The sequence below is a fragment of the Thalia democratica genome, chromosome 8 (assembly GCF_965202585.1).
Source record: "Thalia democratica chromosome 8, ktThaDemo2.hap1.1, whole genome shotgun sequence".
Lineage (NCBI taxonomy): Eukaryota > Metazoa > Chordata > Thaliacea > Salpida > Salpidae > Thalia > Thalia democratica.
In genome coordinates this window covers 15,650,505-15,672,966 of record NC_139172.1, presented here as the reverse complement: position 1 = coordinate 15,672,966, position 22,462 = coordinate 15,650,505, and the positions used below count along the sequence as shown (strand labels likewise).

The 22,462-nt window shown below is 24.3% G+C and overlaps 1 pseudogene; it reads right to left on the bottom strand.

The window, feature by feature from the left end:
- Positions 1–249: 249 nt before the first annotated feature.
- Positions 250–654, bottom strand: LOC145842932 (cyclin-dependent kinases regulatory subunit pseudogene; annotated as a pseudogene).
- Between the last annotated feature and the right edge of the window lie 21,808 nt (positions 655–22,462).

Genomic DNA, 22,462 nt, shown 5'->3' with positions numbered 1-22,462 from the left:
CTATAAGGAAAGTAACAATTCGGAATATCAGAGAAGATTATTTAAGAAAAATTTATTTTGCATTTTAATATCTTCAGTGAAACACATTTTCATAATAACGTTTAGTAATAATATTTTAGTCAGAAGTTAAAAAGGGTTAATTAAGTACTTATAATAACAGCTTGTAACATGATAAAAAATTACAATGAGAAAGAAAACTGCATAATAAAATGAGAATTATTAATACCCAAACTTAATCTTATTTACTCAATATTATAGACATTTTATTCACTTGTATGCACAACAAAAGGTATAAAATATTATTTCCTAACAAAGTATATTTTAACAGAACACAACATTTACATTTAAGGTGTAAGCTAACTTTTTTGATAATAAAGTAATCAGATGAAACAGAGTGCAATTACACTTCCACGCTTGTTTTTTTCTTTTCCATATTCAATTCTTGTACCTTCTAAACAGCAGCATGTGAGGCTCAGGATCATGCTTCATATAATGGATCCATCCAGGTGACATCTGCAAGCCCAAATCTCTCCACTCCTTTTCAGACATGAGATGGTCGGGCATTTTGCTGACAAGATACTTTGGAATTCGCACGTGGCGATACTCGTACACATCATCGTAGTACTTGTCACTGTATTCAATATCCATAGCAATGAATAATATTTAAGATCTGTTTTTAATTGAGTATAGGTTAATATTCAATTACTTACAATAACTTAATAATAATTAGAAAAATTAGATAAGGGTTTCCCACAGTAAGCAATACTGCTCTCTTATGGGCAATTTTGGTTGTCAGGGGCACTAGCAAGTAAGGAAGCACAAAAGCAAATGGGTAATTAATTAAATAATTTAAAACCCTTTAGATATCCAGTTATTGGTTATATACTTCCGGAAACTCTGATGTAGATTGTATTTGAAATTTTAAATTTAAACTATGTTTACTGGGTACGGGTCAAAATTGCACAGGTTACTAAATTTCACAAGGGGACTAAATTGCAAAAAGCCAAATTTGCACAAGGGCACAAAATTTCACAAAGAAAATTTTGCACCAAAGGTCAATTTGAACAAGTTACATTTTTTCACTAGATTATAAAATATGGAACAAAAAATTACAAAAAAAAAAAAAAAAGTTATTGACGGAGAGAAAGGGTAAGGGGTAACAGTGACAGTAAAAATAATAAGATAACTAATAAAAGTTATTGTTATTATTAAAAAAAAGCTACTGACCGAGGGTAAGGGTTAGGGGTAACAATGATAAAAGAAAAACTTTCCGACCAAGGGTAAGGGGTAACATTATTGTAAAAAAATAATAAAAATTAATAAAATTTAACCTGTGCAAAAATATCTCCATGTAAAATTGTCTGCTTGTGCTAAAGTGTCTTTGTGCAAAAGTATCTTTGTGTAATTTTATTTTTGTGTAATTTTATTTCCTCGTGCAAAAGTGTCTTTGTGCAATTTTATGCATTTGTGCAATTTTGTACACTTGTGCAAATTTGACAGCTACCCATGTTTACTTTGTTATTTAGATTAAACAATCAAGATTGTGATTACCTTAATAAACTTAAGTTATGAAAACTGTTTAGTGATTTTTTTTTATATGAGTGTCTACCACTGGATCTCAATCTTGAAACATTTTTTCAAAGCCATCATTAAGAGGTATGGGTCAAATATGCACAAAGGGACACTTCTGAACAAAGACAATTTGGCACAAAGAGACATTTTTGCAAAAATAAACTTTTGCATAAAGACAATTTTGCATAAAGGGACATTTTTGCACAGGGTTTAAAAAAAATGAAAGAAAAATTATCTAAAAACACAAGAAAAATAAATTAATTAATAGAATAACAAAAAAATAAGTTACCCCTGACCTACAAAGGGTAAGGGTTAGGGGTAACAGTGGTAGTAAAAAAATAACCAATAAAAATATTAATAAATAAAAAACAAGAAAAAATAATTAAACAAAAATAATTTAATTAAAAAAAGTTACTGTCTGAGGGTAAGGGGTGACAGTGAAAGTAAAAATAAAAAAGAACAATTAACTTATATAAATTATCAATATAATAATTAATAAGAAAACAAAAAAATATATAAACTATAATAAAAATAAAAAAGAAGAAAAAAAGTTATCAACCCAGGGTAAGGGTTAGGGGTAACAGTTATAGTAAAAATAAATAAAACAATTTAATAAATATTTTAATCTGTGCAAAAGTACCAAGCTGAAATTATATTGTATTCAATGTCTTGTTAACCATAATTTTTTAAGCCTAATATGTTAAAACTAAAAATATACTTTGTTTTAAACAAGCTATATAAATTCACATTAAGAATTAAGGGCATAGGGGGGCTAAGGTCCCACTTTTTTTTTTACTAAAAATAACATTGGGTCTTAAATGAAAGCTTAAAGTACATACTATAAGCCAGTTTTTATAGAATTAAAAAAACTTATTTAACTTTTGAGAGATTGTAATTCTTATAAAAACTTTCCAATACAAACATATGGACCACAAATTTTTTGGGGTCAATTTTCTCAGAAATTTTAAAAATCACTAAAAATTTATCTCCTCCTTCATTTTTTTAGCTAGAGACCTCAAACTTTCAGGAAATGTTATTTTTGTAGTTTAAAAGACTTTGAATGTTGGAATTTTTAAAATATTAAAAAATAAAAATTTTAGACAAAAAAAAACAAAAAAATAGGGTTTTTTATTTTTATTTTTTTCAAAATTTCAAAAATTCCTGCATTCAATCTTTTTAAAATTTAATAATACACACTTTCTGTGAAAACTTGAAGAAGATTGCTTAAAAAATGAAGGAGGAGATATATTTTTAGTGAAATAGTCTTTTTTTGCGTTTTTTGCGCCTTCTATTAGGAACCTATTGAGGTCACCAACTTTGATTGCTCATATCTCAAAAAATACTTTGAATTTTTTCAAGTGGTTAAAAATGTCTGACAGCTCAGAAAAAACTCTAAAAAATAAGATCAACTTGTAAAAATCTAGGTGGACCCCCCCTATGCCCTTAAATTTATTTATTATAAACTAAAATATTAGTCAGATTTTCTATTATAATATCTTAATCAGTATAAATTATTGTACTGATATAATTGCTTTTTCTTTTAAAATAAAAACAATTAAAATTAAAATTTTATTTTTTTATGATAAATAAGTTGATTTTATCTTTGTACTTATAAAAATATATTTTTTGGCCTAAAATTATGGTCAAAAAACAAATGAAACATAATATATTTTCAGCTTGATATAGGTGCGACATCATCCTAAGTAATTATCAAAGTTTCCCTTTGTGCAAAAGTGTCCCTTTGTGTAAATTTGACACCTACCTGTCATTAGGACCCCTACACCATAAGGACCATATTATATTAGAATCATGACTTCCTCGTTTTGATATTAAATAGACAGACTAAAACATTTTCCAAGTTTTTAGTATAAAATACAAGCTGCAGCTGTATGTTTAACTATTTGTTGCAAAGTTCTTCATAGATAGTTAGTAATAAAATTCAACAGTATATTATTGAGGGATAATTTTTTTCTGCTTGGTTGATACTTTTGAAAAAAATAAATTCAAAATTTCACAACAATGGTCGTTTTATAAATATTAATTTCAAGATAAGAGAGAAATAGCAGCAGTGATAGATATCAATTGGGGTAGGTGTCAAAAATGCACGAATCGTCACTTTTGCGTGAAGAAGCTTTTGCACGAGTTAAATTTTTTATTGTTCTTTTTTCTTTACTATTACTGTTACCCTTAGCCTAACTCTTACCCTTGGTCGGTTACTTTTATTTTCTTCTTATTTATTTTTTTTCTTTTTTACTTTCACTGTTACCCTACATAATCCTTACCCTTGGTTAGTGTTTAGTTTCTTTATTATTTGTTTTGCTACCTTTATCTTTCTTACCCTTTGTAGGCAATTTTTTTTATTATAATCCTTTTTTCTTCCTCTCGTACAAAATTGTTACTAGTGCAAAAGTGACCTTTTGTAAAAAAGTGTCTTCATGAAAAACTGACCCATTCCCAGTTATTGTACTTTAAGTCATAATAAATCACAATGGCTTAAAAATTTGCCATTTTTAGCTATTTTAGATAAAAAATATTTATACATTTAGTTTAGTTAAATAAGAAAACAATGTTATCGTCAAACTGTTAAAATAATAATAAGACTTTTAAAATAAGCTTTTTTCTTAAATTAATATTTTTAGCTGATTATAACCTTAAAAATTTAGTATATATTGATAGTTGTACTTTTCATGCAACTATTTCTTAAAAATCTGTTTAATTAATAAAACAGTAGAAGCAAATTAGTCTATAACTAAACTATTTTATATTCTAAAATAAAATTAACGAGAGTAGAAGTTTTTAAATACTGATTTTAACGTAAGATGAAATAGAATCAATTAAAACTACTCATTACTTTTTTTTTCACAAAGCTTTCGGACAAAAATTTTGCATCCTTTTAAACTATCAAAAAAAATTTTTAGTTCAAACTAATTAAAAGCTTTTCTAAGTACTTTTGATGCTATAAAGTATGTATACTTTTTTTTCTTTTTTTTTGAGAGAGAAAAACAAGTATTTAGCGTATTTAAAGTGAACAATAATGGTGTTTAAAAATATGCCAACTCAAAAATAGCTTAAGTATTATTATCATTTGATGCACCTTTACCTTCAAGTTTTAAAGTTCACTATGCTTGTAATTTGCAAAGTTTTAAAAATCCAAAATTTTTACTGTATCTTAATTTTGGCAACGTGTATATATAGTGTGCTTTTTTCAAAATTTTTCACACTAAAGTACTGAAAAATAAACTATGTTCCAATTTGATAACAAAAAATAATATTAATAATAAAAGTTGTTTTTATGTTTTCAGTGTCTAAAAAAGTATTAATGTGTTTGAACTTTGAATTTTAGTTAAGTTAAAGTTTTTAATCTAAAAAATTACTAAATAGACGTCTAAGTTTTTTTTTTAACCCTGCAAAGTTTTCTGTGCACACTGTTAAGACCACTGGTCTAATCGACAGAGTTAGAGTTTTTATAAAATACATTTGTCTTAAATATTTCCAAATTCAAAACTCTGACATTTGTTGCTAAAATAATTTGTTTTTTTTTATTTTTCTATTGTCCTGGACACAATATTAAAAGGTATTCGTGGTGTGCGACTCAATAACTGAAAGGTTCTTCGTGCACCACGTCCTAGAATCAAATATTTTGAGCGTTATTCTTTGTAGTTCAATAAAATAATAATATTTGACTACTTTTTTGTGTTATTTTAAAATAGAAGTTATACTTTTTTAGCGTAATATTAAGCAAATACTTAAGTTCCAGGGGCGTGTCTAGGCATTATTTTTTAGTGGGGTAGAACTTTTTTTTTGTAAAATAATACAGTATATTTTATATAAGCTTCTTATAATGCACTTAAAAAATATTTTTTAAAACGATTTAGTGTCTACAAAAATTTAAAAGCATGTGTTTATTTTAGTTAATTGCTTATAATATTAGTTATGAAATAATAACAAAAGGTTCTTAGTCACTTATTTTTATTTAAACTTTAATTGTATCTACAAAAAACAATAACAGTTTCTTAATTAACGAGCTCATTAGTATGGATGAGTAGATTTAAGAAAAGTATATAACTTGTTTAGTTTAGTAGAAGTAGATATCAAGAAACTTTGATAAAGGACAAAAAATATTAAGTTAAATCAAGTAACATACTAAACAAGCTTTACTTAACTAACATTTGTTAAGTATGCAGTTAATATTTATAGATATTATCTGTTGGTTTAAACTTAAAGATAAAAAGATTAAAAGTTAGAGAAATACAAAATAATTAAAAAACTAATACTAATAGAATTTGTAGATACTATTGCTTTTTGAACCATAAAATGCGCTCAAAATATTTGGTCTTTGGACCTGGTGCACGAAGAACCTTTGGGTTATCGAGTCGTACATCACGGATACCTTTTAATGTCTTGTCTAGGACAGATAGCGTTTGTAGGTTTTAGATAGTGCTTAATTTAAACAAAAACAATTAATAAGTTTAAATAGTTAAACACAAAACCTGGATAGTTACAAGTTAGTAGATAATTTTTTTTATGATATTACTTAAAAACTAAAGGCATTAAGTTTTAAATAGTTTATTTTTAAAGATCAATTTTTGGAATGTTCTTGTAAAATTTTTACTGCTTTAGCGTTAACATTATCAAAGCATTTTTAAAAGATAAAACAACATAAAGTATCTTAAGTTTAATGCCAAATTTAAAAAAATCTAAACGTCAGTGTATCGATGTCGTGGTCGATTAGTTTAAATTACTTTTTCAGTTTTTGTAAACCAAAAAAACTACAAAAAAAACGAATACTATCATGAACTTATTTTTAAACTACAAGCTATAACTAAAAAATATAAATAAAAGACTCTTAAAAGCTATTAATGTATAATGAGATCGTAAAAATAAATCAATTTAAGACTAGTTTCAGCAACATTTTGTTAAGTTAGCTTTTAAGCAATTTCCACCATATGTTTAGTATTTTGTTTTATTAAAATAAGTTTTATTGTTTATATCTGAGCCTTGTGTTTTACCATAAATAAAGTCAGAATCAATGCAATATATTTTAAACAGATTAGGAAAAAATGTTTTTATTTTTGCTTTTATGTAAGTTTAATTTTTTATTCTGTTACTACTTTATTCTATGAACAACTTTGCATAGTACTTACAAATTTGAAAAATAAATAACATTGAGAAATTCAAAATTTTAGTAAGTTTATATTTATCTGAAAAGCTTTACTTAAAATTCTAATGAGAAATTGTTTAATTTACTCTGAAATTGTATAAATTTATTGACTATTTTTATGAGCATTGTTTCTTTTTTAAAGCTCAGTATTATTGTTTATTGAACAATAAAAAAGCGCTCAAAAAGTTTGGTCTAAGGACCTAGTGTACAAAGGAACCTTTCGGTTATCGAGTCGTACACCATATGCTTATAAAGTTTCTTACAAGCTATTACACATAATTTTTTGTCATTTAAACACTTAAAAATTTAGTAATAAATCAATCAATTAAACGAAATGAAATTACAACACAAACACAAAAATTAGACCATAAAAGAACTACCTATTCTAAGTTTCTAAGTAGTCGCTTTTAACTTTGTTTCTACGCTAAAATTAACTCATTTTCTATTTAACCATTAAAACAGCTGCCTGTACCTGTTTTAAGTAGTGGACTAGATTTAATATTTATTATTTTGATGCCGTGTTATGGTTGTACATATATGTCAAAGTAAAGCAAAAAAGTGAAAAATTTAAAGTAAAACATTTAAGCTGACATTTTGCTCATGCACACTTGAATTAAAACCATACATGAAGTATTAAGTTGAAAAATTTATAAACTTAGGTCGTCTTGCATAGTTTAATTAAAATAAAATACAAATTCCGAGCCGGAAATTTCTTCTAAACGAGCTGTAGTTTGCTTACAACTGAATTAGAATTCTATTATTTTTAGTTTTAGAAAATTATTAAACATTAATAGATTAAGATACATTGATAAACTTAGTAATACTTTCGAGTAAAAAAGGTGTTTTAGTACAAATAATCTAAAACTTAGGGAACAATTAATAAAGAATTAAAGTTTATATAAGCTTGTCAAGTCTAAGCATTAAACTTTTAAGAAAACTCATTTTAATATTATCTCCTTATGTACAACTACTATTTAATTCAAATTGTTCAAAATAATTGAAATTTTCACGCTATAATTAAAAGTTTTAACAATAAAATATGATAATAACAAAAATAGTACTGTTATATAACACATCTTGCAATGAATAAGGTTTTTTTTAAGTTATAAATAAGATGATTGTTTATAGAAAAACATTTTTTAACGTTATATTGTTTATTTAAGTTTGTTTCAACATCTGGGAACGGGTCTAAATTGCATGGAGACAAAATTGCACGATTGACAAAATTGAACAAAGCCAAATTTGCATGAGGGCACAAAATTGCAAAAGGGAACAAAATTGCACAAAGACGATTTTGCACGAGTTACATTTTTGCACTAGTGTAAAAAAATACAAAAAAAAAATAAACAGAAAAAAAAATAATAAACAGCCCTATAAAAGAAAAATTACAGACCGAGGGTAAGGGTTATGGGTAACAGTGATAGTAAAAATAACAACAAAAAATAACTAATAAACATAGAAATTAATTAAAATTAATTAAAAATAAAGCTACCAGCCGAGGGTAAGGGGTAACAGTGATGGTATAGAATATTTTTTAATTTTAAAATAACAATAAAACAAAAAAATAAAAACTTACCGACCGAGGGTAAGGGTTAGGGGTAACAGTAATAGTAAAAAAAAAATTAACCCGTGTAAAATTGTCGGCCCGTGCAAAAATGACCCTTCGTGCAAAAGTGTCTACGTAAAATTTTATCTTTGTGCAATTTTATCCCCTCGGACAAAAGTATCTTCGTGCAATTTTGTGCACTTGTGCAGTTTTGTCCTCTCGTTCAATTTTATACGCTCGTTTAATTAATCAACAAAATCGGCGAAAGTCTGCAGAACAAGTCCGGACTTTCGTTTGCCGTGAGACAAGCTCAAATTTAACAAAAGGGTTGATCATGCCAATTCGATCATCAGACCACAAGTTTCGGTAGACTGAGACCGGTTTCGTCCTTATTAGGACTCATCAGTCAGTCACAACCGAAAAACTAGTTGACAATGTCGAGTTTTTCGGTTGTGACTGACTGATGAGTCCTAATAAGGACGAAACCGGTCTCAGTCTTCCGAAACTTGTGGTCTGATGATCGAATTGGCATGATCAACCCTCGTTTAATTAAGACAGCTACCCTCAATATCTAGTAGTATTTAGTGAATCGAGTCCTGTTCTCTATCGTACTTTGGTTTAGCACAACATTTTATGAAGTGAAAATAGCTTTTTTAACAAACCACTTGTGATTATTAAGGTAACAAATCATTGATAAAATATCTAACGAATAAATATGCATATTAAATAGTAAGAAACTTATATCTATGTATAACTTGTTTAGTTCTATTGTGTTAGTTTTTAGATTTTTAGTAAAAATACCAAACTCATAAGCTGCTAGCTTGACCTAAGCTTTACTAAAATTAACATAAAAGCAAAATAACAATGTTTTTATTTATTTAGATGTTATTAAATCATACACATTAGTTTTTTGATACGTTAACTATCAAATTTAAGTAAGCTTTATGATCGACGTTTATTAAAAAAGTACTTTGATTTCCTTCAAAACCACTAAAAAGTTGTTAAAAAGGTGTTCTAAAAAAGTTAAAAATGGTGTATTTTAGCGTAGTTAAAACTTAAGTAGTCAAACTATGATTCAAAACATCTATTCAAATTTTCTTAGTTATCAAAAAATCAAAAATGTTGATTTACCACTTAAAAATTTGTAAAGTTAATGATTAAAATAATATATAAAATATAATATGGAAACTTTCGTAATATTATAAAAAGTTTTAACTTACTTTTATTAGTCCAATTTAATTTAAAAACAACAAAAATACATTGTGTGACCTTAAATTAAACTTTCATGTACAACTGGTAGTAAATTTACAAGTAGTATTAGTATTTAGATAAATTGAAAAAGTAACTAAATAAGTCAATCCAAATAATTGGAGCTATATGTCAAAAAACTTTCTAATACAATTTACATACTAATCTTTCTTTTTTACAAAAATATTAGCATTAACTAAAAAAAATATGCATTCAGAAACGTATTCAGAGTTTTTAAACCGTATGTAAAACAATTGTATCATACCCTTTAATTTAAAAGTATTAATTGGTTTTTTTTTATTACATGTAAATAAAAACTTAAATTAAAAGAGAATGTACTTTTTTATTCAAATTTTACATGTTAAACTACTAGCCGAAATCGGTGATTCGACTTGTACTTAAAAATTATTCATGTACAAAATACATAACACTAAAGATAGAAACAAACACAGTGGTGTAACAAAAGTATTACAAAGATAACTATAATAAAAATATAATTGAATCAAAAATAATTAAAATATAATCAATTTTGTTTCTAATTTCTTTATCAGTCATTATCGCAGTCATTAGCAAGCTCCTTCCATTCATTAGTGCTAGTATTCAAGCTTTTTAGGTCACGTTTGTAGACGTCCTTGAAACGTATAGTTGGACGACCAAGGTTGTGTCTGCCAATGACCAATTCTCTTCACAACAGAAAATTTAGGATTAGCTCGTCACCCATTCCCATAACATGACCAAGCTAGCGAAGCCAGCGCAATCAGAGGGTAAAATAAAAAATGGTGAGACCAGTACGACTCAAAACTTTCTCATTTATGTATTTTGTTGTAATGTAATCCAATTCTAAGGGAACGACGAAGGCATTGGAGGTTAAGGTGTTGATTTTCTTATCTTTTTTTATGAATAAGTTTTGCTACTGCATACAAAAGCACAACAATATACTTTTATATAGAGCCAACCCAAGGCTAAAAATAGAAAAAAAATATTTAAATAAACTCTAAAATTAATTTCATTTTTAAACTTAGTTCACCTGAAAATAACAAAATAGTTCATACAAAAAACGTTTTAAAAGTGTATTAAAACTTATTATAACTAGAAACACCACATAACACTAACTAATTTTCGTATAATTTAGATTAGCTTTATACAAAATAAAATATTTTATAAATCAATGTTCTACATACAAAGCTACACAAAACTAAAAGTTATGTACAAGAATTTTTAAGCTATTAAAACTTCAAATTAAGTACAAATTAAGTGTATAGAATCTACATACTCAAAAAGAAAAGTTTACTTAAGTATATAACGGTAATCGTATATTATAAAACCCAACATTTTTTATTACTATAAAAATGTTAAACATAATATTTCTATTTCTAAAGAGCTGTGTTACACTAACTAAAGTTAAAATCTTAAGTTTAGAGTACAAATTAGTTGTGCAACATATTTTTAAGTCTGATGAAGAAACAGTTTATTTGTTCATACTAATGAGTAAGTTTTTGACAATCTTTAAGTATTTTGTTAATCTTTTAAGAAATTTATAAACTTTATAAAAATTAAGTTTTGTACTAATTTTTAAAAATGTTTCTAAACTCTACCCGTAAGTTTTTACATTTTAAAAATAAAAATAAAGATATCTATTTCTATCGTTTTAATAGAAAATAAAGTTTTTCAATCTTATCAAACCATGAGTATTTTTTTTTATATTTAGATTTAAGTAAAAGTTTAAAGATTTAAGTTTAAACGGCAACAAGCTGAAATGAGAAAATCGGTTTATAGATTTTTAAGTTCAACAACTTAGAAACAAAAGCATAGAAATAACAGTTTTGTATGTTAGACTATTCTGCTGTTTAAAGCGAAGGTGAGTAATGTCTGTTTTTATAATAAAACTTTATTTTTAAATGTAAAGTTTTTTCAAGTTCCTTTAAAACTACATAATAAGCGTGTAAGGAATAATTGAAACAAATGCAATTTAAACTTTAAGTATCACAGTTGTTCAAAAAGTATATAAGTATATCACTTGTTCAAAAATCATTCTAGATTTTACTAAGCAACTGTTTTAGAAATTACTTAAAACAGTACAACGTCAACAGGCAATCTGAAGTACTTGAAATCTTTATACATCACAAGTTCTGTGTTTAAATCTTATAAATGATCAGTGGACCATAAACGATGTAGTTTTCAATAATAAAGGAGTTAAAAAGTAGTTTAAACTTTTTAACTAACTTTCTGTTTAGTTTATTCAAAGTATCATTTTTCATGTAAAAATAGTTTAGTATATATTTTAACCGCAATATCGACTTTCAAAAAATAAGTAACTTTAATTAACGATGAGTCTATACTATACTGGGGCACTATACCTGGGATAACTTTAATAACTTTACTTTAAATATTTGCCTAACTTTTGAAAACACAACAAAGTTTTCCTAATCTTACAGCTATTCTACGACATCAAAAAACTTTTGCACATATAATTATTTAATTTTTAATTTTCAAAGAAAAACAACGCTTTGAATCAGATAGAGTTTATTTGAAAAATAGTTTTTTAAGTTTTGAATTAAACTAATTTAATTGCATTAACATTTTGAGAGTAAAAACAAAACCTTTATTTTTTACTAATTTAAAAAGTTGATATTTTTTAGTTAAATTTACATTTTTCTCAACTCAGATAAAATTTTTTACACAAATTACATCCTTCAAACATTGAGTTTTTTTTACAAAAAAAACTACTAGAAGAGCAATCACTACACATTAGTTATCAAACCACAAAAGTTGTGATACTTTGAGTTATTACTATTTTTGATCTAAAATTTTGAAATCTTTTTAGTTTTAAAACCTCAGTTATGGAATGTTTGTTGGATTTATTTATTTCACTTCATTCATTCAGGTCAGTTAAATTTTGAAAACAACTAAGCACAATAGTAATAAAAAAACATGTTTGGCGTTAACATCTTAAGCATAATATTTTGAATTTGCATCATTGTATATGAATGTGTTTTTGGTAAGGCATAAATATCTTTCACTTAGCAAAATAGAGTCTCACGGTCTGTAAATTTTAGTATTTTCACCACACTACACAGATGTTAACAGATTCAATCAACCGCTCATTCACAGCGGGATGTAAAATCATCTGATAACGCATTCATGATTCTTGTTTTAAAATATTTTCTAAAAACACTTAGTGAAAATATTATAAAAAATACTTTTTTTTATTATGTAAAAATAGGATGGTAAACCATTTTGGGCTTAAAATTATAAATCTAATGTTCACTTATTCTTCAATGTTTATACAACCCTACAAAAACGTGTTCAAAGTTGATACAAAAAAATTAAAAGTAACTATAATCGCTTTTTTTTGCATTGATATAATTTTTAACAATAATTTTCTTTTAATTAAGTAACTTCAGTGGAATTGTAAGATTATTTTCACAATTTATGCCATAATTTTGAATATGAAAAAATATGAAGGTTAGTTTTGTATGTATTCAAATAAAAATTAATGTAATGTTTTTATGAAATGTTGAAAATAATTTTTTATATTAAGTATCAAATTCAAAGCAGTAGGAAAGAGTTTCTTTATGTTTTGAAATGTTTTTTTTTCATTTGAAAAAGTCTTAGTATGCTTGGTATAAAGCTATCAGAACAAAATATATAAAGTATAAATTATTTTTAAATCTGATATCATTTTTGTAAATGAAATTAAAGTAGGGTGTTTTCCCAAAAGCAGTAAATCTAAAAAAAACTTTTTTATTGCAGTTAGTGAAGTTTAAATTTGTGCATCCAATGTTTTTTAAGGATGTAGATTGAATTATCCGGTATTTAAAACACTTTAACTTAAAGGTAGGTTGTTTTTTATGCAATTTTTTGTTTTTATACCTTAGCAGTAACAAACAATTTTTTTTTAGTTCTTTCTATAAAAAAATTAAAATAAAGCTAATGTTAGTGTTTTGCATAAAAATTCGCAAATGTAACCTATCGTTTTACTTAAAAAAGCACTTTTAATACTTTTTAGAATTAATATTAGGCTGTTATTTTTTGCTCTTTACTAACTTAGTTTCTTTCAATTAGTAATACAAAATTAAACTTTTATCTTTCAAGAATTCGATAACAAAAGTATTGCAAAGTTTAAGTCATTCCTTTTTTTACAAAAGAAAAATATGTTATCAGTATAAGTATTGAAAAATTAAATGACAACCTCTTTTTCGAATTTTAACTAACTGAAACCCGGAAATATACCGTTCGGTTTTCCGCTTGTAAAAAAGATAAGGTTTAAAAATAGAAAATACATTGAAAAATATTGTTAGTATTATTAAAGTTTTTAATAGTTTTTAAACGTTAATTATTCAAAAAGTTAGAATATATTTTTATTTTACAAGTAATTACTCGAGTAGTAGTTTAGTGTATGTTGTGACCTAATGACTTAAACTATAAACTAGAGTTTCAAATTTAATTAGTATTTAAATTTTTGTAATTTTAGTGGTGTTTTTAGTTCTCTAAGCTTTTTTATTACAACATTTTTATTTTGATAGAAATCCTTTAATCTTTAAATATTAAAAAACGAGAGTATGTACAATTCTATTAAAACGCTAAGAAAAAAGTTATTCATAGTAATGAATTAAGCCTATGTACCATGTTACTCAACTTTATACTTTTCATTAGTGTTTCTCAAAGTGTGCACAGTAGTGTGACTTTAATAAAATTTTGATAATAAAATAAAACAATTAGTATAATTATTAATTTTATCTTATTTATAAAAAATAATGTTTGCTATTTTTAATATGTATTGACGGGACACGCTCAGTTCCAACTCGCTTACAATTCCCTTCCAATCAAATCTGAGAACCGCTTAATGTCCAAGGGTAAGGGTTAGGGGTAACAGTGATAATAAATAAACGGGTGGGAAATTTACGCGGGAGGTAGTTGTGAGTGTACCGTATCAACACATTCTAATTAAAGCTGATATATAAAAAGTTTCTATATGTAGTTTTTTTTATTAAACTGTATTTGCTATACTGTTACAAAATAAATTTAACTACATTAAACTCATAAGTGTATTTATATATGTACATAAAAAGCTTAATAATATTATTTTATCTTATTCATTTACTTTTAAATTATATGAATCATAACGCAGTAGCTTCATATAAAGGTACGGCAAAATCATGTAACTTTTACAGGGGTTATTACTTTTTTACTATTAGTACTCTTTTAAATGAAATGTTAAGTCAAATTAATACTTTAAGTATATAATATTAGTAGAGCTCACTAAGTTCAACATATTAATCAGCTTCTAAATTATAAACTATGCTTTGTTTTTTACCTCTTTAATGTTAAAAGTGATCTTTTTAAACAAAAATGTTTTTTTAGTTTTTAATAATAAAAATAAACATGAAGATAAAAACAAATGAAATTAAAAGTCTAATTGCAAAAGAAGTAAATACAGAATATTTCTAATGATGTATAACTTTTATCTATTGAACTGAAAAGAAATTTATAATAAACTTAATCAACTACTTCATAATTAAATTGTAATAAAAAATAAAAAATATAAACTTCTTAAAATTGTATACTTTACTACATTTTTGTTTAATTAAGTATTTTCATTGATTCCTACAGTTATTTTAAACAACTATGGCCTTTGGATAATTTTTTTATGCAATGCGGCAAGCAAAAAACTTTTCTATGAATATAGGTTCGTTACTTATTGAAGGCTGCTGACCTCTGGTTTAATAAAACTTGGATTGATAATACACAAAAAGTAATATAAAAGCTGTTTAAAAAGCAGTGCGAGTTTAAATTTAAAACCTAAAAAGGAAGTCACTGTAGAAAATGAATTGTTTAAGGTTATATAATTCTTATAGTACGTTGATAATAATTAGTACAATTATATTTTTGTTAGTTGTACTCATAGGTAGCTTATTTATAACCTATCGTAATACTAAGAAATTTGTATAATTTTTTAGAATAATTATGTGTTATATCTAAAAAAGCAAAACACAATACTTTAACTGTTTTACCAAAGTTTATTAAATATCTTTGAGTTATCTGATAACTATTTATGTACTTGCTTATAAACTTTTTGCGAAAAATATAAATACCGTATAAAAGCTTTTACTTTATTTTTTTTATTTGCTGCAAGGCTAACACACTACAAGCAAGTAAAACGATACTGTTTATTGAAAACCTTTTAGTAAAACAAATTGGGATAGCTCGTATTCGCTAAAGCACTTTGTTTTTATCGATTTTAGAATTTTGGACCTCTACCAAACATATTATAATAGATTTAAATGTATAATTAAATGACACTTTAGATAAAAATAAATTTTTACTAAGCCTTTGTATTTATTGTAAGTAATAATATGTTGTGTGCACAAACGATTTTATTACATTTGAAAAAAAAAAACAAGCAGTATATTCATTTATGTTTATATGGGTATAGAAGTAAGTAAAAAAACAAAAGTGTATAGAAAAATATTTTCAACATATTTTTTTTAGTCTAATTTTAATGGAAAGAGCTTACAATAGTTAAGTTTTACCTGTTTGCAAAAACAATCAAATAAATAATTTGTTCTATTTTACCTGTTTTATTAAAATTTACTAAGTTTTTAGAAAAATTATTAAAGAATATCAAAAAAAAATTAAAAAACTTAAAAATAAAATACTTAAAAAACAGACTATTGCTACAAAACGTTTTTTTTTTAAACAGGTTTTCGTTAGTATTCTACATAAAAACGTTTAGAAACCGCTAAAGTTAGAACACTTTTCGAAAAAGTTACTCTTGTACTATACTTTTTTTTTTAACCTTTTATAAATTTGAACCATGACCGATCTCTAACACTTCGGTGATGAAACTATTGTGAAGTAATTATACAGTTTTTTCTCTTAGCTCATGAATATTTTATAAGAGTAAAAATAATGAGTAAAATTAAGTTAAAACAAATTGAAAATTAAAATGAAACAAATTGAAAATTAGTATAATACCTACTCTATTACTGTTTAATACAGTCACAGACTCGTTACGGCTTTAACAATAGATAAGCACAAAAGCAAAAAAACAGTAGAAAAGTAAAAAATATTTATCGTTTGTCTTTGTTTTTGTAAGAATTGCTAAGGATTTAGAAATTCCTAATCAGCTTTCAATTAAGACTTTTAATGTTTAAATACAACTAAAACTAATCATAGTTTTAAAGTTTTGCTTAAAACTTATTCTAAAATCTTTATTGAATTAATGACGAGCTAAATTTGTGTGCATGTTTTTAGTGTCATTTTTTTACACAAGGCCCTCAAACTTTGAACTTGTAGTGATTTAGCAATAAATTAGTAATTTGTAGAAACTTATAAACTTGTTAGCAAAAACCAATAATTTATATCATGAATAATGCTTTAGAGTTTATTATGTTGTAACACTCTGCTGCGTTAGTATAATTTATCTAACAACTTTATAAACCTACATTAAGTTAAACAGTAATATAAGTTATCTAACACTTAAAAAAACCTACTATAATTATTAGCGAAATCAGTTTAAAACTTAAGGTTAAATATCAGCTTAAGAACTAACTTAGGATCACTATATATATTAGCGCGTTATAGTCAGTTATAACCAGGCCCATGTCAATATACCTAAGCACATACCTTCGTTAGTTTTAATGTAAACACTTACTTATTTTTATATATAGCATTAAGCTTGTAAAGCTGTAGCTTGTTGTTAAAAGTTTTTAACTATTATAAGCTTTGTTGACTTTTACAGTTTTTAATTTATAAATGTATACTAGTTAAAACATTTTTTAAGTTTTATAAACTTAAAATAATAAACATTTACGATTTTAATTTAAAAACATTTACGATAAAATCAACAAATTTTTGACAAAAATAATATTTTTAAATGTATTTTAGCCATGTGGTGTTAGTAGAGAGTGTAATCGCGGAACTTTTTTCCTATTTTTTTATCCAGTTTGTTAATTTTACAATGAGTGTAATTGCTGTAATTTAGCATAAAGTGTTTTTTTATAAACGACTAGTTTTTTTTTAACAAACAAGGTTTTTAAAACTTTTGTTATAGGATAATTTGTTTATTTAAAAATATTTACTTTCATTTAAGTTTAGCTGAAAAAAAACAAGGTTTTGTTTGGATCGTTATGATAAATTCTTGCTTATGATTTATGATCAGAATAAAAAAAATTATACATCTAATAACTAAAAATGATAAATCTGTACTAATTTCTAACCTAAGCGAACGTAGGCATGGTTTTGTAATTCAGTATATTAAAAAATAAATGTAAACTTTAAGTTTAAAATTTTTTTAAGTTCGTGTTATAGAAAGAAAAAAATAGGCAAATCTTTATCAAAGTAAAAACTTTATATGAGGTTATGATGTTTTGCAAAGAAAGCTTAATTTGATATAACTAATTCTAGTCATAAATTTTACATCTCGTTAAGTTGGCAATCATTTTTTGTATACTTTAACCACATTTAATTAACAGCAATTTATCTTTTATGCAAGTCTTTATAAATCGTATAGCTATACATTGAACAACTATATTTTTATTAAGAGAGTTTAGCTTCTAAAAGATCAAACCATTGGTTTAAACAAACGAAGTTTAAGTTTATAAAAAAAATTGAATGTTTAAACAATTACTTTTAGTCTATTAATTTAATGTTAAACTTCTACATGATTTCAATAAATTTTCTATGAAAAACATAAGTTAAGTATTTTTAGGAATTTCCGTAAAAATATTCTTCAATTATTAGACTGGTTGCGTTATAGGGATTTGTAAGAAATTAATTGAAAAACAATTGTTAAAAAAATTTAGCTGATTAACTCTTTTATTAACAATTAAAACTCGTATTTACAACAAATAAATAACAATATTTAATTATTTTTGTTTTATTCTGTAGTTTGTGATGTACTGCTGTTAAACTAGCTTTGAAAATGATGGAAAAGTTTTTTTTTGTAACTTAAATACTACCAGCTGTTTTATGTAAAAAAAATATTCATTTTACTTACTTAAACGTTAAAACTGTTTAGTTGTTTTTTATATATTTGACTAAATATAGTTTTAACAAATGTTTTTTTTTTATTAATTGTAAAAAACTCAAATTTTTAAACAATTATAATTATTAACAAATACATTATTATTAATGCAGTAGTTGAACAAGTAATAATACAATTTTAATCTGGTGATTTAAAATGCTTAAAAAAGATGCAAATTGTTAATAACATTTTTTTTTACTGTCTAGATCATTTAGTGTCAGTAGTTTTATTTACAAACAGCAATTTTTGTTTAATTGTATGTTGTTTTTGAAATAACAAAAAAGTTGTTGAAATTGTAAGATTAACTAAAGTTTGTTTTTTTAGATATTCTTTAAATAAGCCACTACGTCAAGCGATAATTTCTTTATTTTACTACTTAATGAAATACTGATATCAAGTTATTAATTTTTTAAAGAAACACTTAATAGTAAAAATTACAATACATAAAGTTTTTAACATTTTTAATATATATATATATATATATATATATATATGTATATTTAATATGTTAGTTGTTAAACGTTCTTTATATACGTTTAATATATTTAAATTTACTACTTTAAACACTTTCTACAAACATCCTTTTTCTAGCGGTTTAATTTAGTTTTTTTTCGCAAGTAAGTTTAAAATAAAAAGTATTGAACAAATATGTTTCATTTGTTTAGTACATTAGGAAGGTCTCAATAAGTCGTTTTTTTTTTTTTGAATTTGCAGCTAAAATATTTTATTAAATAGGCTTAAATTTAAATATTATTAAAAATATGTATTTTATCTAGTGGTGGAACAAATTTCTAAACACTTCTTTTCAGAGCAGCATCGTTTAAAAGTCACTAGTAATAGAAAGCAATCGTTGGCTTATTTCCACATAAATAACCAATTTTTAAGAGTTACTTTAAAATTTAGTTAACTGTAAAATGCAATACACTTAATTTTTATATCCACAATTTTTTTGAACCTTGAAAGCTAACAAGAGTTTGACATAGTTAAAAAGTACAAACCTAAAAATTTTTTTAGGCATGTTTCTAAAAAAAAGATTCAAGTTAAATCAATAATTTTAAAAAGTTTTCATTAATATGTTTAGTTTTATTTTAATTAATCTGTTGCAATATACTAAACACAAATATAAAAAGTTAATAGCTTATTATTCAAAATTGTCCCTAAAAACTACTAAAAACGAAAACAAAACATATTTTTAACTATTTTAGAAGTATAAAAAACTGAAAAAGTCACTTAGGAACTCTAAACTACTACTAGTTAGTTATTTTATTTACTTAGTTAATTATTTTTTCTAAAATATGCAAAGAAAATACAAAAAAATCGAACTTTTAAAGTTTATTAAATTTTAAAGTAGAAGATTAAAAAAAAAACATCTAAATAATTGTTTAAAAATATATATACGACATGAAAAAAAGCATAAACGTTTATAATGGTAAAAAATCGATTTTATTTTGCTTCCGTTAGCTGACAAATCACTATCAATTGATTAAAATAACAAATAAACGAAAAACAAAACTGTCTAATGCTTGAATTAAAAAGACTTTCTCTGTGAGGTTTTGGTGTAGTTAAGCGATTATTCTTACTTAAGAAGATCCTTTGCTTTTAAAAATAAAATAACCTTTTTAAATTTTTGAAATCGATGCTGGCAATAGCTACACATTTCTTACACTTTATTACATTGCTTTATAATATCTATAATTCTTTTTTTAAGTTTGCTAACTTTTTGTAGTTTATAATTTGTTTAATAGGCACACCATATGTTTAACTTTGTAAAGCCAATGAACTCAGTATTTTTGATAAATTAAAGATATATAACATAAAACATTTTTTTTGTTTTTATAACTTATACACTAACAAAACACTAATAAAATTTTCTTTAAAGATTGACTAACACTAGGTAAACAACTTTTTTTTTTAATTTAAGTTATTTTTTGAGTTCAATACATTTAAATAAAATAGTTTTATATAAACTTATATAGGAGAAAAGTGTATTACTATAAAAATGTTAATACAGTGTTAGATGCAGCTTTATTGAGTTTCAATTTTTAAGATTTTAAACATTATCCTTAAAAATGTATAAAGGTTTGTTTTTTTTTTATTTAGTCTATATATGAAACTTGGCTATTTTTCGTTTTTCGATAAAAAGAGTTTGTAATAAGGTTTTTTTGACAGACTTTTAATATTGGTAGAAAAATAAATACTCATCTCTTTAAGTTTAGTAAATATTCTAAAAAAAATCGTACTGGGTATATTTCTTAAATTGTAAACATTTTTGAAATATTTTTAATAAACTAAAATGGCTGTAAGTGAAAACCTAAATACTAGAAGGAAAACCTATAATTTTTTATTTTAATGCTAATTTTCTTTTTCCAACTTTCTTTATAACTATTGTTCACTTTTTAATAAAGTATTTTAAAGGTATATACCAGTAAATTATGATTAAATAAAAACCAAATTTACAAACTAGGCATGAGTTTATAAGGTTATTATTAAAAGCTTAATGTATACATATGTCATAAAAGTTCAATTAAAACTTATTAAAGTTTATTATTATCATTATTTTTTTAACATATCATAATTTAGTCTTTGTTATAATAATTTGAAAAGCATTTTAAAGTATCTAAAATTATTGTTATTGAAAACAATAGGTAAAAATATTTTCTTTTGTACATTTCCTACTTGATACCACTTAACTGGCATAAAAAATCTACGAAACAGAAATTGCTTTTACTGATAATTGAAAATGTTCAATTTATAAAAATAAAAATTGCTGAGAAATAGATTATTTGAGAAAAAAGTCACTTGATAAACCAAATAAATTTCAATAACCAAAACATGAGCTTAAAACTTAGGCAGTTTTATAAATATGAATATTTTATGTTATATAAAACTTAATGTTAAGTTTAAATACAAACTAAAATTTCCTTGCAAATTAAACGTATTCGTGCAAACGAATAATTAAAGTGTTGAAAAGCGAGCAAATTACAAACATGAAATAATTACGACTCCTTGAATTACAATATTCCAATAAAAATGACATTTACGTACGTAGCATACTGTAAATACATCTTTAAAACCATTTCCACCATCATAAAAATAAATTTTTTTATTAAGAATGATACTTTTCAACAACATTAAAAAGCAATTCATAAAGTTTTTTATACTTATTTACTTCATTTTGCAATACAAATTACTAACTTATGCTCAAAAGCTTTTATACCTTATGAAAAGTATTTAAATAATTTTTAACTTTGATTAAAGCATTTAGTTAGGTTCGCACGAGATTATTCAAGTTCAGATGTTTAAAGTCTGATGATTTTTTTATATATATACTAATTTCAATAACCTTTTTTTGCTTAGATTTTTTTTTACTAAAATTAAACCTTTAGTAGTTAAGAAATATAGAAAGTTTTAACTTACTTGTTGTACTTTTATCTTTAATTGTACTTTGCAAAAAAAGAATATCAAAGCTTGTATAAATTTATATAAAACGTTATTCAAAACAGTGTAAAAACTTGCTTTTATTTATTATATTTAATTACTTAAAACAGTATTTACTTAAGTTTGGATTTTAAGTATATTTTATCCATCTCACGAATCAAAGTATATTTAAATTATAAATAATTTCAAGAAATACTTTTATAACAACCTTTTTTAATTCGATTATGTTGTTTTAATAATTTAGTTTCAGTGACAATAAAATATCATGTTCAAAAATAATACATACTATCTAAAAAAACTTAAACAAAATAAGTTCTTAATTGTATTCCATTTAAAACTAAAACTTTTGTTATAATAGCTAACTATATAATAAATTTAACAATTTGTTTAACACCCAACTTAAATTTTTTATTATTTAGATTCTATAGCAAATAAAACTGATTAATTCGAATTTTTCAGATTACTGAAA